This window comes from Pteropus medius, unplaced genomic scaffold (genome assembly GCF_902729225.1).
Source record: "Pteropus medius unplaced genomic scaffold, Ma_sr-lr_union100, whole genome shotgun sequence".
Taxonomy (NCBI): Eukaryota; Metazoa; Chordata; class Mammalia; order Chiroptera; family Pteropodidae; genus Pteropus; species Pteropus medius.
In genome coordinates, this window is record NW_024347788.1 from 8,592,074 (window position 1) to 8,610,675 (window position 18,602).

Sequence of the window (18,602 nt, forward strand, 5' to 3'; positions counted from 1 at the left end):
AAAAGCAAAAGCTCGAGTCCCCGTCATTCGTGGTTTCTTCCGTTCTCATGTTTGCCCCTCGTAACAGAAAACCGGACTCTGTTTCCTCTTGATTTTCACATGTCTGCCGTAAGTCAAGGTCCCTGACAGTCTGCCTGGCTGAGCGTGCCTCTGCCAGGCAGGGGAGGGTGTGGCGCGGGGGTGGGAAGTCGCCTCTTAGCCTGGCAGCTCCGGCCGGGCCCAAGGACACACATGGTGCTGGGCAGCGCCGAGCTGGACTCCCAGCCCGACCTGGGTCCTTCGCAGGCTTCACGACACACAGGGAGCCCCTGGCTTGGGTTTCGAATCAAAGTCCACAGGCCAGATGAATTCGGTCCCTTACGTGCAGTAGGACTACGCTGACCCCAGAGCCGGTGAGGATATTTATGGAGAGGAAGACGGCGGTGGCAGTAAAGCTCGTCAGCTGGAGTCCCCACTCACTACCACTTGAAAGGGGTTGATTGTGAGTGGGGCGGAAATGACTTAGAGACAGAATCCTCCCCTGTCCAGGGGCCCACGGTCTTGGTAAAGTGGACGAGGAGGTGACCAACCGTCATGAAGACGTGCGGCTCCGAGAGAAGAATGTTAGAGTGATGGGAAGCAGGATGCCCGAGCAGATGGCCGAGGGTCAGGACGGATGTCTGCCGCCTGTACAGACTGCCGACCCCCCCGCCGGCTAAGCTGGAACGAGACTTTCTTCAAGAGCAGGAAGGAAGGTTTGGGAAGCCTAATTTGGGACCGACGGAGAGAGAGAGAAGCCAGGACAGTGATGAGGCTTCCGCCGTCCGAAGGGGAAGAAGAGAAGTTCGGGGTGGCCTGGAGGGGTGCGAGGAAGAGAAAGCCCAAGGTTGCCTGGGGGCTGTGGCCGTGGGCGGGGCTGATGGCTGGGCACCCGCCGCCGAGATGACAAGCCCGAATGGCAGCCGGAGGCAAGAGTCTGTCTCTGGGATTCTCCCGCTCCTGGCTGTGCCAGGCAGAACTGGTCATCTTCCACCTACGAGTCCAAGACGCTCCTCTGCGACGCGAGGTGTGTTTACCAGCAGGAATGACTCGCCCCCAATGGCACCGGGCTGCGACCCGGCGTCACAAACACAGATCTTCCCACATTGTGAGTGGAGACAAACGTGCGCGACGCGTTATCCAGACCCAGTCAACACAACGAGACGCAAAACCATCCTGACCTTCGGCACGACGCCGAAGTCCCTCGCACACGGAGAACACCAGAGCAGAGACCTACCTTTCCCGGAGAGAACGCACTCCATATTTCTCTCTGAAAACTAAAGGTGCTACGTATAAATGTGATGACGTACATTTCTTCAAAGGATTCATTTTTAAAGTGGCCAAAATTACTAACAACCAGGGAAAGTACCGATTTATAAATTATGTTCTCGGCATAATGTATACATTGTGAATTTGCATGCATATTAAATTCGGATAACCAGAAGAGCATAACATTAAGGCTTCAAATTTATATGTGCAAAAGCCAGTAAATTCTAACATTAAAATTCTTCCCAGAAAGTATTAACTCCCCACATCCCCTGTGATCGCCACACAGGAAGCTGAGCGATCTCACTGCCCGGCTAGAGACGTCAATAACCTGCACCCCGCTCCCCCCCGATACTCACCACGCAGAGCAGACAAGACCATCTGGCATCGTGTGGGATGGATTTAAGGTGCCGATGTCCCCCAGTTTTCCAAACGATTTTTTTTTTACTTAAGAATCTGACGGAAAAGCAAGTATCGCTAAAACGGCCACCACCGAATCGCTAAGAGGATCTTTCTCCACCGTAAAGATGTCGACGGTGAAGAAATGGGGTGAAATGCAGCCGACTCTGCTCTTTCCCTATCGTGAAAATAAGAGACCTGTGACGGTAGGATTCTGGGCTTCAGCTTGGCGGGCCGCAGTGCCAGCTGCCTGGGCCAACACTAGCCTAGACGATGCTATAAAGGTGTTTGGTAGACGTGATGACATTGCCAATCTTTAGGTAAAGATGACCCTGGATACTCAAGTGGGCTTCATCCAAACAGCCGAAGGCCTTACGAGCAAAACCTGAGCTTGCAGGAGGCGTAATCGTGCCTCAAGGCTGGGACGTGGAAACCCCGCCTGTGTTTACAGCCTGCAGCTCTGCCCTGCGAGCTCCGAGCCTGCCAGCTCCCACAGCTGTCAGCCAACTCCTTAGAAGAAATCTCTTAACACATGTACACTATGTGCACATGCATACGTGTGCGCGCACGCCCACGCGCACATCCACTGATTCCGTTTCTCTGGAAAACCCTGACGGATACAAGAGTCAAAGGGGTCCCCAACTTCGGACTAACCAAGTACAGTGTTATCATCGAGCCTGGTGGGTGGCGAGTGTGGTTGATTTTGATTACGAGGTAAACATTAATGTATTCTCTTATTTAAAAAGTTTTTATTGACATATAACTGACATATAACATTGTATTAGTGTCAGGTGTATATTCGATATACATATATGCTGGGAAATGGTCACAATCCACCACTACGCATAGTTAAAGAATGTTTCTCCTTGTGATGAGACTTAACTGTCATTAACTGTCGTCACCATGCCATACGTTACATCCCAGGACCGACTGACTTTATAACTGGAAGTCTGTCTCTTTTGACCACCTTCGCCCGTTTTTGATTTGGTCGTTTGTTTAAATAGCCCCACCACTGCGGAGTGGAGTATTTTCTTTAAAATTTCCTTCCTGATGCTCATTTTAAAAAATTTAGGGGGTCGACTCTAAGAAGAGTAAGGGTGCATTGAATTTTCAAATGGAGAGAAGTTCAAGAAAATCTTTCTGGTGGTGGAACGTCTGCTCAGCCGTGCCCGTTTGGGGGCTCTCTTTTCTGTATGTGGACTGTGAATTCTCTGCAGATGTGAAGTCTTGGTGTAGGGGATGGGGCGTGAATCTGTCCCTTCATTTATGGCCTAAAACCGCAAATCATACTGTCAGCTCTAAAGAAGCAAATACCCATTTCGAGTGCAGCTCAAACAATCTCACGGGGTGAGTGCCACGCTGAGGGCTCCTTCTCTGGCTCACAAAGCAGCTCACACCACCTCCTCCCAAGCCTCTATCTTTCCTTCTCTCTGCGACATGGGGTGCTTGGCCAAACACCCAGATCCAGTTGCTGTGTGGGCATTGCTGCTCCCAAGCCCGTGCCTCCTCCTGTAACCTCTAGCTCCGACCCCACGCCTTCACTGACTGCTGTCCTGGGGTCTCCTGGGAGCGGACGGGCCGAGGGGAAAGGTCACTGCACATGCAGAGGAAGACTGGTCGACTTAACAAATTCCTATCTTTTGCAAACTGTTTCATTTCCCCGGTTCCGTGACTTGCAGGCTGGGAAGAGACTTGACCTGTCCCCGAAGCCATCGGGTCACTGGCTGCACAGTCTTCTGGACGCCCTGCTCGTTTCTTTTCTTTCTTTGGACCGTCAGGGGGGACGAGGGGTTCTCCAAGGCAGCGACCCAGCCTCGACTGAAAGTCACCTGTGACTTTATTTTCTGTCTTTTCTATCGATCCTGTCACCAAGCCCAGTCCCTGTCCCTTCTGACCTTGCTCCAGCCTTCCTCCGCCTCCGAGTTACTGTATAACTCGCAGCGAGAATCATCTCCTCCAAATGTCATTTTGATGATGTCGCTTGTCGCCCCGTGTTCCAAATGCTTCAGACATCTCTTCTTGAATTTCAGCGCAGATCTAAAAGTCCACCGGCTGGCGCCTCCCTTCCCGACAATCCCCCTAGCCGTGTGCCCTCTCTGCTCTGCAGGTCCTTTACTGAACCCTCCCTCCCCATTACGCATCCCCTTCCCGCTGTCCTGCCAATGCCCACTCAGAACGGGCATCCCACAACCCTACAAAATGACACCTGTTCATCTTCTACTGGGAACATTCAAGGTCTGATGGGTTTCCTGGGTCCCAAATAATGAGTTCGTCCTGCTTTTCCACCGTTCCTGACTCAGATCATAAAGTGGGGTTCACCTCTCGCTCACAACCAGGAAATCCGGGGGTAAAAAAGCTGAGAACTGCCTGAGTGATCACTATCTCGACTTCATCTGAAAGCACCGCTATTTTTGCCATTCTCATACGAAGTCTCAAATGAGAAACCTCCCGCCAACTGGCAAATTCTCTTAGACTTGTCATTCCCTCTACACGAATAGGGCATGAGTATCAGAATACACTTCCCATTGTGATTTATGCGCGTGTTACACATAGTTATGGATATGTGTTTTGAAAGTTGTTTTTTAAATATGTAATAGCCATTAAATGGATCAAGCAACATTCTGCTCCTTATTAAAGAGTAAGAAGTCACCCTAGCACTTGCTGCGAGTATTTGCAATTGTAATCGGTACTGCGGGCAGAAAGAATGTCAATGTTTGTCAGTCATCACTAGCAAAAATGGAAATTTCTAAAAAATTAAGACTCGAAAGTTCAGCTGCATTAATCTACTTCTAATGCAAGCGGGGACTATTTTCCAGGATTTTGAGTGGCTTAACATCATCAAGACATGTCACAGGCTTCACCCCAATGATTCGGTGCACACCACGCATTACTCCGAACCTCTCGGAAGAGGCGACGAGATGTCACAATGAGAGCCTTTGAAGAACAAAAGGAGAAACGGGCTAAAAGTATAGAACCCTTGAGAGGGTTTTGAGGACATGTTAGTGGCCTGAGAAATAAGAACAAATCAGCAGGCGCATTCGCGAAGCAGAGAACGAAAGCTCTGTCGTTTCCACAGTCGGCCTGGGACACGAAGGCCACCGAACGGACCGCTCTCTGTCCTCTGCCGGGGAGAGGGCTCTCTGCTCTGTCTCGAGCACCCTCTTCTTCTCCAGCTAATTTACTGACTCTTCTCCTGAAACACTCACTAACTTCCCGAGGAGCACGTAAAAGGGACAGCGGGAAAATAATCAGTCGAAGATTCAAAGCACAGGCTATATATAGTCCCCACTCATTCCAACGTCTCCTTATCCTTTTGTTAAAAATTGAAGTTTGCTTTTTTTGTTTTTTTTTTTTTCCCTGATGCATTGTCCATTTCTTTATCTTAATTCTTGAGACAAACGGTAAAATGTAGCATGTAGGTAATCCATAAATAGCCTCTGAATTTAAGATGTAGACCATATTCTACAACTGGATATGTTTTACCGTCACCTCATGAAAACAGTTGAAAGCAGCTCTCTCCAATGCCTGGATAAGTCCAAAGGTCTGGAAAATCTAGGGTGACCACATGAGAGATTTTTTTTTTTCAATGAGTTTCTATGTATACCAATTCATTCGCAACACAGGTCCAACAGTTAAACAGCCCCAGGCCCCGAGGTTAACTGCCTTCAGCTCTTTAAGCCATTATTCTGGACTCCACTTCTACATCTGGAAATCGGGGCCTCCCAACTAGCAGCTCCTGGCACACCGCTGTGCTACAAGTTGGTTCCAGGTTTGCTGTGAAGCTCTGACACCCCTCGGCCACAGGGAGCAGGTGGGGCCTGTGGCAGCTGGTACCTCGGCACAGGTCACACCTGGCCATCGGTTTGCGGAGACACAGCCCTCACTGCTCTGAGAGAGGCATTAAACTCACCCCCGAACACCGGCTTCGACGGGCTGCTGCCCAGGGCGCCACTGGCCATCGTGGGAGGCAGCCGGCAAAGCTGCTGGAGTTCTCATCCCAGACAGACAAGGTACCACAGGCTGAAGGTGGGGGTTCTAGAAAGTTGGGGAGGCGGAACTGGAGGGCAAAGGTATAGGGAACGGCTTCCCACATCCTCTCCTTAGAGGTTCCAGATCCTTCTTCCCACCTAAGGCGAATGTGATCTTTCATTGGCATCCATGGGGTGACTGCTCTCAGGATGAAAGTGCCTTTTACAAATTAGGGCCTCATTATTATTGTTAATTACTTCACAGGAAAAAATTAAACGGGAAGGATCAGAGTGTTGCATTTACCTAACAAAGGAAAGGATTAAAGCTATTGAATTGTTAAAATATAATTTTAACTGCTGTAACAATGAAATTTTTTGGTGAAATGGCTTGAATTCTTTTATCACTACCGGTATAGTATCTGACAGTAACTAACAAAAAATTCGAAGAGAATCCTTCAAATCTTGATCGAGAATTATATTTAGTTATTTCAGGCATAAAAGCAGTATAAACAGAAGGTATGTTCATGAAAGCCAGGGCAAGTTTTTCATTAGAAAATTGGAAAATATTCGATTTGCAAGTCCCATATCTATACCATATTCCCCAAATATTGTCCCTAGCTTGGGACAGTCTCAGTTTCTATGTGTGCCATAATGAGGCCAAATTAATCAGCACCGAAATGTAAATAGCATGCTTACATGTTATGGTTTTCGATTTTAGGTGTCGCCTGTTGGCCTCCCAGTGAGGAATACGAGGGCTCCTTTTTCATATCCATGCCCCACATTCCCGTCCGCCCAGAACTCCATCGCAATTCTGAACATCCATTTTTACAAATCACCACAGCGACGGAGACACGGTTAGCAGCTGCGTCACGTAACGGTCTAAGATTGCATTTCCTTTCCTCGTCACTTTTCCTAACTAAGGAGAAGGTCCTATATACGTGTCATAAAACCGTTATCCCAAAGCCTCTTCACGTCGATAAAGCTCCTCTCAGCGCAAACACGTCGGGGGTTTGACCAGCTTCGCCGTCTGGAAGTCTCCCCTGAACCTCTCTCTCCTCCTCCTCCGGGGTGTTGATCACGAGTCCTAGTTGGTCACTAGGCTGGCTTCTGTGGTGGTCCTGTCACTGGGATCCTGGGTGCCCATTTTTATCGAATTGCACTGCCATCTACTAATACACACCGCAGTGTGGCAGAGTTTCGTGATGAGGTGTTCGTCTCTCCGTTTAGTCTGGAAACGCCCATCTTTGGTTGCGGGGCATTTTGTTGAATTATTCTTCTGACAGTTTTCTGTCCATTTTCCATATTTTCTCAGTCTGGTGTTACTACTTTGGACCTCACAGACCAATCCTATAAGCATCTTACTTTTTTCCTATATTACTTTCTACTCTTTCTCTTTTTACTTCGCTTTCTGGGACATTTCCTCAACTGTCTCCAGTAATCCTTACAAATTCTGTTCTGTTTCATGGTGGCAAGATCGGCCCTTATCTTTCTGAAGATACTGATGTCTTCTTCCTACAAAGTTTCTGTTTTCTCCAAGTTGCTTTTTTTACTTTTTTCTGTTTGCATGTTTTCGTTACTGTCTCTCGTGATGGGGACTTTCCTGAAACGTCTGATGGTCCTTGGCTGTCTGTGGATCCTTCAGGGTGGAGAAATGGGAAGTCGACAGGCAGGCTGGGGGGAAGGGTGGTCGTAGATTCGAGGTTTATTTTGGGATTGCTCTGGTCAGGCCTCTTCGTATCTCTGGTCTCTGTATCTCTGAGTTGTGTCTGAAGGTCAGAGCTCCAGGTATCCTGGAGTCTCTCACAGGCAGGGGCAGGAGGAAGGTGGCCGTGGGTCCCGGGATTTGGAATAACAGAATGATCTCCGTGATTTCAAGACTATATAGACTACCGCTTTTCCCGTTTCCTGATACTGTCTAGTCTAGAAACCTTCCATTTTATCATCGCTATGAAAAAAAAATAAATAAGTAAAATCCCCATTCTTCTGTTGGGAGAGGAAGAGGGGCAGTTACGTGCTTGAATGAAGTTGGGAAGCAGACCTGAACTTCCAACCAACACTCTTAGTTTGAATCCTGTCTTCGCTCTCATTTCTAAGGGGTTCTTGTTGCTGAAAATTCCTGAGCTTTTCCAGAGTTCATCGGGATAAGCTGGACTCCTTCTTCCTTTTTCCTCTGCCAGATGAAAATTCCACTTTCTCAGGCCAACTCAGTAAGCCCCTCCCATCCATCTATGTCCCAGGCTCCAGAGCACTGTGGCTGTGGCCTCGTTTCTCTGTTCTTATGGGCGTGTGCCTTTAAGAGAGACCCCTTGAGACGTCATTTTAACAGAGTATCGGGAAGAGCCAGGAACTAAAACATATCATCTTGAAGCTGAAACCTATCCGTCACTCCCTCATCCTTTCACTTTGATGCTGAAATGGAGTCACTCAATTTTTTTTTTTTTCCCAATATTAAGACAAGGCCCGACGTTCAGGAGGGAAAAGTTTCAAGGAAAACATCGATTCGGGGATTTAGGTGAACCTGCGTTTCGTAGCTGCGTGCTCTCAGAAGCTAAAACATCTCATCGCCCCAACGACGCGGGGCGCCGGGGGAAGTATCAGGAGGTCCTTATTTCATAAGAGCCTCTAAGAATTCTCAAATTATTGATAATTAACCTAAAAGAGCGCATCAGAGGGGAGAGACACCAGGCAAATGAGTGGAATGATAAGACCGAGGAAAAAAGGGCTAAAACTCAGTGTCGAAAAATAAGCGTTACACACATTTCTCCTGCAGAGTTTGCATAACGTGTATTAGACATAAAGTGATCAACGGACTGAGGAATAAAATTTATTTCACGCAGACTAAGGCTGCTGGCATCAGAAAAAACAAAAAAAAACAAAAAAAAACCAGCTCTCCCGTTTACACTACAGCTGCTTCAAGTCTTTATTCTGTTTTTTTACCATGGTGTGTCATTCAGATTTTTGAAATAACTTTTTTTAAATACCAGTTTAGTTCACCACAGACTTGTGAAAACAGATATAGGAATACGCTGTATTTTTTCAGTGACGCTCTCACGGAGACCGAAAACAGCATTTGTATTGAAAGAACTGTTATTATTGTGCATATGCACCTCTGTAGCTGCCATCGCCACCTGTGCTACTGAAATAATTATCTTCACGACACGGCTTTTGATAACGCGCAGTGTTAAGAAATATAACTACGGCCTTAGGCTGAACTGACTCTTAACTGACTGGACACGGATCCAAAAAGAAAGATTCCAGGGAGAACACTGTGCATCTTCGAAATGCAATAGGACGATGAGGGGACAAAAATGATAATTTTTTATATTATTTGTTTTATTATCCCGTCTGGGCGGGAGGCTAGGGGGAGCTCAGTGCGGGTGGGCAGTGGGAGGCGTCTCGATGCAAAAGCTCTTCAAAGCCATCTAGTGGGCAACGGACTCTAAGAAAAACGAGCCTATGACTCTGTGGACAAGGAAGAGACACCAAAGTTTTCTGAAAAGGAAGAAACTTCATCAAAACGATGCTTCAAAAAAAAAAAAAAAAGCAATCTGCCAGCATTCTACAGGGCAGCAAGTTCGGTGACAACAAACAATTCTGACCCTAAGTAATGGAACACTGGCCCCGAGGGCCTGGCAGCAGAAATGTGCAAGAGCTCCCGGCAGAGATGGATGGGGGTGAGTGGCCGACCCCCGCGGGACCGTTAGATGCAGTCGGCCAAGTGGCGGGAACGGGCTGCGTCAGCACCGACGGCGGCCTGAAACTCGGGCTGCCTTTTCGTTAATTCGAGAAACACTCACTGAGTATCTACTATGTGCGAGGCAGACAGTCTTTTCTCATCATTCGTCTCATTATCTTTAAAGGCGAAATATAAAAAATTCCAGTCCATCGATTTCACAGACTGACTGATGGTCTTCTGTAAGAACGGCGGATCGATTCTTTTTATAGACAGCAATCTCAATGCCTCCATCACGTTCTTCTCTTCCAACGCACAGGGTCCAATCGACTTGAGGGCCGACTCGATACAAAGAGCAGAAGAAAAGCATTAAGAGAACAAGGTCCATTAGGCCCAATATTGCCTCAATTACTTTAATTCCATTATTCCCGTTCGTATGACTTCTGTAATCGATATCTCCCTTCAGTTATTCATGTTTATTTACCCTTTTCAAAATTGCAAGTAACAGGATTATGGTCTTTTGAGCTCCGTGGCAATAGACTGTCATCAATATATTTCTGAATTTGTGATTGTCTCCAGATCCGCGACTGAGCAGAATGAAATTAAATCAAGTTTTCCAGAGGCCATCTTGTACAAAGATGCAGAGCATCATAATGCAGGATAGGTGCTTCTACCTGTTAATGTCACTTGTCACTCACCGTCAAGACCGGTCACATGTGGCTTAACGGCTTCCTAACTTTCTTCTTCCCATGTTTAAGCCCAAAGGCAGTGTAACCAGTTTTCAAAGTGGACACCTCACTGCCCTCTGTTCACTAGAATCCTTCTACCTTCACAGACAATTATTCTGCAAGAGTTTCCTCTGGACGTTTCATTAACCACTGCCTCGTCCAAATTAAAGGAACCGCCTCCCTCCACTGAACAAACACCAAGGCAGAGCCCCCCGTGTGCAAGACGCTGCACTTACGGGAGAAACGGCATACACGACAGGTAGACAGCCTTTCCCTTCCACACCCAGCAGTCCTTCTGAGAGTGTCACAACTCACTTGCAACGTAAGTGAAAACTGTGAAGAGTCCATAGAAAGTTCTCCTGAAGTCCAGAAGGGGCAAAGTTACTGGTGAGTGGAGAAAAAGTTTCATAAAGAGTACGAATTTGAGTGATATCTTGAAGGATGGGGGGACGGTGAAGAGAGAAGCTAGGAAGGGGGAGGAACTGTGTGTGGGGAGCAAAGCAGGCAACCCTGGCTTGAGTAGGTGATTTCCAGAGTAAATAAGAGACAGAAAAGGCTGAGATCTTCGAGTGCCAGCTGAGGAACGCCTGACTTCCCTCTAGAACAGGGGACCCCAACCCCCAGGCCACAGACTGATACTGGTCCGTGGCCTGTTAAGAACCAAGCCACACAGCAGGAGGTGAGAGGCAAGTAAGTGAAGCTTCATCCGTATCTGCAGCCGCTCCCCAGCGCCAGCATCACCGCCTCGGCTCTGCCTCGGATCATCAGGCATTAGACAGATGCTCATAGGAGCACCGGTCCCCGGTGCCACAAGATTTGGAGACCGCTGCTCTAGAAGCAGCGGGACCTGGGAGGAGTTTGGCAGAAGACCAGCAGCCTTTACACAGCCAGCTGGCTGCAGCAGGCAGGAGGGTCCGAAGCCAACTGCAATCTGTAGACACGAGGCAGAGAGGGAGGCTCGGCAGTACGTAAGGGACCTCCGAGACTTGGTTCCTGCCTTCCTGCGGAACCTCGACGTCATCCTCCTACTTCATGCCCCAGGATCGCCCCATCCGCAAGGTGTACAAAGACACACCTGGCCCGCTGACCCCTCCCTGCTAAGCCCCCACCCTCCGTCTCCTTCAGAATGTTCTCGGTCCACCGCGCCTGTCCACCTGGAAAAGTTCTACGCCTTCCAACCTCCCCTCAAATCCCGTCTTCCCTACGAAGCATTCCCTGCCTCCGAGAAGCCGAGCGAGCTGCTCTTCTCCATACGTAAGGTGTACTTAGTCCACAGCTCCGTTGCAGTGGCAATTTCTACACCATCGTTTCCACCTCAATTAGAATGTCCTTGATGTTGTCCCCGGAGCAATATTTCGCCCCACGTGAGAAAGATGATGTATGAATGAATGAATGACAAAACAACAGACAAAGGAACAGGCTGAATGGTTGTACGAATAAGAAAGGAAAAAAAAAAAAACCAAAAACGAAAAGCCTGGAAAAGGATGATCGTAAAGTGAAAAGAAGGAAAGCGAAAATAGGGAAGAATTAGAGAACCTTGACAGAACTCAGGGATAACGAGCTGCAGGAGAAGCGAGAGATGAAGCAGAACGCCTCTGAGTTCTCCGCCAGAAGCCCACTGCCCCACATCATCGGCTCAAAAGCACCGGACATAAACCCACCAGACGCGAAGAAGCAACCATCAAGAGACAGAGGCAGAAGAAACACCCAGAGAGAACAAACACCGAGATTCATATGTTAACTTACCCGGGTGTAATCGTTTTCTGAGAAATCTGGATAGAATCTCGATTCGAAGTGTAATTAATTTAATTTAAATATCTCCCAGGTATCCATAAAGACGCTCTAATTTCAGAAGTCTAAAAAAGATGGCCACCTTAATTACTAACTAAAAAGACGCGGAAATCATTTCCCCTTTTTTTAAAAATCAGAGTTTGACAATGAATACGTTTATTATCAATCACGCAGAGCTCCGACAGCTGGTTTGTCAGAAATCTAAAATTAGTGAAGCTGGAGAACGCAAAACGGAAGTGGGAAAAGACTAAGCAACAATAAATTCTTTTTCAGGGCACTAGAGGTTTTTACTTCCGGTTTGTTTTTTCTTCACTAGCAGAGAAGTTAGGTACCGATGAAATCGGGCGCACGTAAAATAACCCGGTTATTAAGATTTCTTCGACTGCTGCCATTGTAGTGGTGCGTACACACTGCAGAGCACGAAGCAGGGTGTTCAAGGGCAGTTTCATGGCCAGAAAGCGACTGCGCACTGCAGTCTAAGTGTAACTGCCGAGGGGCTAGTCTACCATCACTCTGATATGCTCCTCGTGTGACAAATACAAATTCACGGTTTTAATTTTAGTGAAGCCCTACACGTTCTCGCGAACCAAACGAGCAGGAGACCCGCGTGAGAAGTCACAGAAGTCTCTAACAAAGGGTAGTAAGCGCTTGGACAAAACGGACCAGAAGAGGAAGCAGTGGAGGCCCCAGGATGGCGTCATCCCCCTGTACAGGACATTTGGGGGAACCGAGCCTGCGCGCATCACACACCCCAGAAATGGATGTCCTCTGATGTGCCAATTTTCTTAGGATCAATGTCAGGGTGAAAAATGCTAAAACGAGTTTCTATTGTCACATGCGTTTTCTACTACCCGTCATGGTCTTATAAATCCAGGGCTGTCTAGGCCAGTGCTATCCCTTGGCCGTGAGTCCCCCTTGGGAATGAGGGGTCGGGATGCTGTAAGTCCACTGTTCCAGCCGCCTGCTGCTCAGCCTCGGGCAGGCAGGGCCTGAGCCACAGTCAGAGTCTAGATGCCGGCCTGCCCACAGGTAGCGCTAGCCAGGGGCTGACAGGAAGTCTTGGGCCCTAAAGATGCATGCTTCGCTCTCGGAGGAAATTCCACTGGCCTTTGACCTCTCACAGCAGAAGGCTTCTTTCTGTTACAAAGAGGTACTTCTTTCTTGGAAGTAAGAGCAGACATGGTCTGAAAGCTCTACACTTACAGAATACAAGGGCTTTCTAAATAAACATCTCTAAAGAGGATCATTTAAGCGCTGCCTTGAGACCGGTATCCTTATATTTTATCGGCGGTCAAATCTAAACACTCAAAAGATATACCTTCTAATGATTTTGATCTAAAGACGCACAGAAAAGAGAGAAGACGTAACTAGAGCAGATCTGTTTCAGGATAGTGTTTATAGATTAGTGCTAGGGAATAAAACATTAAATTTAATAAGAGTGAGTGCGAGGCGATGCGGTTGGAAGGAAAGACTAGCCTGCCTAAGTCTGATTTAAATGGTATTGAATGAGCTGGAAAGATATCTTGATGTACTGACACAGGCAGCATGTAAATTGGCGGTTCAGCCTGCGAGGCCCACAGAGAATGCAGGACTCACTCGCACAGAGGGTTCTATTTTCTAAAAATGCTACTCGCTTTTGCCTTAACGGGAAAAATCTAACCGCATTTACGATGCTATTTAACTTGGACTCCTCTGAAAGTAAGAGTTCACTGAGGACAAGGGTCAGTGTAACACCTGCCCACCTCTGGTCACTGTACTTGACCTTTTAAAATCGCAGACTTTGCCATTCGTTCATTCGACCAATATTAAGCAACAGGCGCTGCGTTAGTCTCCTGAGCGGGTCACCAAAAGGAATCAAGCCTTCTTCCCCGAGACAGGGTTATGGGTTGAAGCGTGTACTACAAAAAGATGCGGAAGTCCTAATTTCTCATATACGTAAAGGGGACTCTGTTTAGAAGTCGAGTCTTTGCAGAGGGTTGAGTTACGATGAGGTGATGAAAATGGTCCCTAATCCGCTATGACAGGTATCCTGACAAAAAGAGGAAATTTGAACACAGAGACAGACAGACGTAGAAGGAAGTCAACGTAAAGACACAAGGAGAAGATGCTCACCTAAGGCCAGGAACACCCGAGGCCACCAGAAGCTAGGAGAAAGTTCTGAAACATATTCTTCCTCAAAACTCTCAGGAGGAACCAATGCTGTTAATACTCCGATCTTGGATTTCCAGCCTCCTGACCCGTGAGATGAGTGTCTGTCATTTCGGCCACCCGGTCTGTGCTAATTCCTTAGGGCCACCAGAGAAAACTGATACAGACTGGATCACAAAAGAAGTGCGGCCAATCACGAGATCGCCGCGGTCCACAGAACTCGTCCTGTGGCTCTATCTACAGACGCTTCCACTCAGCTAATGAGGCCGGTGCGGTCACTGGACCACCGGGCACCACCTTCTACACCACCTCTTCCATCAGCTCCATGGAAGAAAACAATGGCTCATAGTCTATGCAGAGGCCGACCCAGTGGGGACTGTTTAATCCTCTAAAAAGATGATTAGAAAGAAACAGAAGCAATAAAGGTTAATGGAAAATTAATCTTGGTGACCTATTTGGGTAAATCAAAGTTGTGAGACATGCGTTTGTTTTAAAAGAAAATGCAAAGAATATTTAGAACAGCAACTTCAGATAAAGGGACAGAGATAAGACTTTAATTAGAAGAGTCTTCAGTAGTCGCATATTTACATAACTATTGAAAAGATAAAAGCCTTCTGATAAGGTAATAATGATGAGCCACAGTAATCATTCTACCTTAACTATGTAGGAGCGGGAAAGAGAGTTTGGGTGACCAGTCCTATTTCCTTACTGGTTGTTTACAGAGGTTTGTTGCAGGTGCTTTGCTGATGCTCCCTGGCGCACGTGGTCACTGAGATATGACAGGCCCTCTGCGCCCCAGGCGTAAGTGAGTAAAACACGTGTCAGAGAATGATGTCAGTGGGATGACTGAGCTGAGTCACTTCTCACACAGTGACAAACGTCCTGCCCTGAGTCCCGCTGGTCACTTGCTGTCCATGCCAGCCTCTTACCTGACCACGGCGAGCTCTCTCTCCTCCACGTGTTATAAATACGATATCATGCTGGCCGCAAAGGACCTGTAAAACAAAGGCCATCTCGTTAGAAAAACACTTCGAACATCAAATTCAGAGAGCTGTCTGAACACACGTAAGTGGACCCAAGGCTTCACTTGCCAAGTTCAGGCTGCGCACTGCCCTCTCCCGTTGCCAGCTCACTGTCCTTAGAGAAGGAAGGCCTCTGCATGGTGCTAACCTGGTGACAACCGGGAAATGTGAAGGTCTCATCACGGACACAGCCTCGGAGCTGTCAATCATCCGGAGAATATTTCTGCTTTAAAAGGGGTCCTTATCACTAAAGCAGCTAGGGCCAAGGCCTCCCAATCCGGGAAAGCCTAAACAAGGAAAGCTCTTGGTTCTTTAAGGTAAAATAACCTAGTGTCATTTGAAAGCAGTTTGGGGGGGGCTGGCCCGTATAGGATCACATTTTTAAGTGTGAAAAAGACTTCTTGCCAGTTTCCAAGACGAAAGATGACTTTGGGACTTAAAACTTAAGCCTGGTGGAAGGACAGACCGCACAGCACAGCCCGGGATGGCAGCTCCCACACGGGAAGGTCAGCACAAACGCCAGGCCGCAGAGCAGGGCGCTGGGCTATGACGGCGCCTGAGCCACACCAGGGACACTGGGAAGGCTTCCCGGGCTGAGCTTCGTAAAGAGAAGAGGAAAGATTTTTCGAGACGGAGCCCTCCGTTAGGCACAGTGAGCGTGGCGCTGACTTAGGCCAAGTACCCAGACCAGCAACAAAAGAGTCAGGAACCTTCCTTAGAAAAACTATGGGATCATGACTTTACAGTTTTTTTTTGGTTTTTTTTGTTTGTTTGTTTCCCAACTGCTTTGAATAGTTGTATGCGCGAGCTATAAACGCGGCAGCCCTGAGCAACATTTTTTTTTCCCTTTTCAACTGAACTCCCTTGTAGACGAGGAGGACTGGCAAACATCAAATGCGAGAAAAAGTGACCCAGAAGTCTGTGGAGCACTGCGCGGGGCCGATGTCACACAGCTGCGCCTGCACATGTGCTGTCCGACCACACAGAGTGTCGATGACGCTGCATCCGGCAACGTGGCGGCCAGAAAGAGAATGGCGTTAGAGTCCACGCAGAAGCCAGGAAAACGGCTTTGGGCAGAGGGACACCGGCTGTTCGGCAGGTGCGCCCCTGGGAGCAGCTGAAGGCTCGGTGTGACCACCGCGGGGGGTGCCCTCCCCTCTCCCGCCTGTCCGTCCCCCTGTATTTAAGTAACCCTGATCCTGTCTCCTCCCCGCTCACTCCCTCCGGGGCCTTGCAAGGGCCCCCCACCCCGTCTCTAATCCAACCCCTTCCCTTCCCACCGCCCGCTTTTGTGAGAGGCTGGAGAGGAGGGGGAGGAGCAAGGACGATCGAACGTCGCGCGTCTTTCCCGCACTTTTCTTAGAAGAGTCCCCAGCCTCTCTGGATTCACCTCGGAATTTGGGGACCAGGTTAGCAGGTCCCCAAAACGGGGGCTGCAAGTCATTACATCTCAATAAACCAAGAGTTCGGAAGCACAGCTGGCCGAGCCAGCAGCGGTAATTTGTTTTATCTTGTTCTGAATTCACTTCATGTTCAAAAACTGAGGGGTTTTTTGACAGTAACGTCATTCTCATCAGTGGACTGAGATGGCGATGGCTCCAGAAAAAAATCTCTTCAGACCTCTATCCAATCGATCACGTAGAGAGACTGTCTTGTGTTAGCTTTCAACTCTATTTGAACCGGTTTTAACAAGCGCCCTAAGCTAGCATATGAGAAGGAGGGTCTGACCCTTGAAGAAAAGAGTTTGACAGCTCTAGGACATATGCACTTTAATCTAGAGAAGGAAGTAGCTTAATGACCCATTCATGGAAAAAGAAAAAAAATAACTATTCGAAGACAATCCCTACAAACTGTTTATATCACTATACTGCATATCATGAGGTGAGCTTTGTTACTATCCAACAAAAAGGGTTTTCTAATAATAAGGAACTGGAGAAGAGACAGCATGGTTTAATCTCCTCCAGCCCCCTAAATGTTATTTGGAGGTTTCCAGCTATGTAAGAACCTCAGCTCCATGATGTCAGTCTTGTCTATACCTCATTATAAGTATTTCCAGGAAAAAAAAAAAAAAACAGTTGCTTTTGCCATCCGCATTCACTACCTAAAATTCTAGAGCTATGTTTTCGTACTGGGGTTGTAAGAATGACAAAGAGCAGCACAGAAAACATGCCACCTCCCAAAGCGGGTTCCAAGCTCCCTCTCCCCGCCCCCCAGCCCGCGATTCACGCGACGGCCTCTCCCGGTGAATTCCCTGGTCGGTCTCGCCAGAACCTCAGCATCCGCGGACTTTCTCTGTTCTCTCGTAAGCTGCCGCTTCTGGGAGAGTAAAGAAACGCTTCCTTCCCTAACATTCGTGTGTACATGTGTGTTCATCTCCCATGTCCTTTCCAAGGTAGAACTCCAGATCGAGAGGTCCGACGGCGCTCACAAGACGAGATCGACGGAACGAGTTCGAAATGACATATGGGTACCCCAACCGACGCCTCCTCTACACCCGGAAAAACACAGTCCAGAGAAGCCACTTCTGGGACCCTAGACCCAGCCAACGGCTCTGTGAAGACAGAGAGGACTGGGGGAACTCGAACTGGGCTGTGAGGGGCCACCACGCATTTTCATAGTTTACAAGGGTAAAGCAATTACGGCTTCAGTCGTTCATGAATAAAGCCTCTTTAACGTTTTAATGAGAACATTAAACTCGGCTTCACTCGGTCTGGCCTCCCTAGAAAGTCTGTTAGCCTTACAGAAAGTTTCTTTAAAAAGCAGTAATGGAACTGCAGGCCTGTCTGTGCCCCACGGGGCGTGACTGGGCCGCAAACACCAGCTGCGATATTTCTGTCCTGAACCAGCCCATAGATTTTGACAAGACTTCAGTTTGGTAAATGAGAGGAGACATCTAAAGAAATACCTTCATCTTTGCAGTATTTGTGTGCTAGTGTGTGCACACTCATCTTAAATCTGACTTGTCTCCTAATTCGCTTTGTATGTTATATACACAGCGCTGAGTACAATGTGTGACTCGATAAATGTTAAATCATACTTTTCCGCTCTTTCCCCTTAATCATTCTCTACCGCCTCTTTCCTCCCTCGTACCGTGACTGATTCCCACCAAGGCTACCAGCTGCCATCCTCCTGGATACCCATTAAATTCAGCAGACAACCTAGAAGCTCCAGAAGCCAAAGGTGAACAAGAAATAATTGTCAGACTCACAGACTTAACACGAATATCTGCCTCTTCCTCTGAACGAAACCCGGATCGGTGTGAATGAAAGAATCTGTCGCTTGAAAACCGAGAAGGAGGGAAGAGCTAAGCGAAGCGGATGGGTGTTCAGGTCACTCCTGCGTTCGGCTCTGGGACATTTACTGAGCAGGTACCAAGGGCCGAGGACTGTTCCTCATGATGGGAGGAGTCACAGACCACTCCCCCGCAGATCGGGGCAGAGACAGGCAGTGAACAAACAAAAAAGAAATGTCTAACATGGGCGGTGGGGTGGAGGGGCCGCTTAAACTGGGGGGCGGGGGGAGGGGCGGGAAAAGCCACGCAGCGCGAGAAGCCACAGCGGGACCCCTGCAGCCACGAAGGGCCGTGGCG

The 18,602-nt window shown here is 48.1% G+C and overlaps 1 protein-coding gene across 1 annotated transcript in view; it reads right to left on the reverse strand.

Moving 5' to 3' along the window:
- ENOX1 (ecto-NOX disulfide-thiol exchanger 1) overlaps positions 1-14,986 on the reverse strand; it is a 370,860-nt gene extending 355,874 nt beyond the window's left edge. The window contains exon 1 of the mRNA XM_039877329.1: positions 14,921-14,986. The gene's annotated coding sequence lies outside the window, so the exon portion shown is untranslated. The remainder of the gene's footprint in view (positions 1-14,920) is intronic.
- Positions 14,987-18,602: the final 3,616 nt, after the last annotated feature.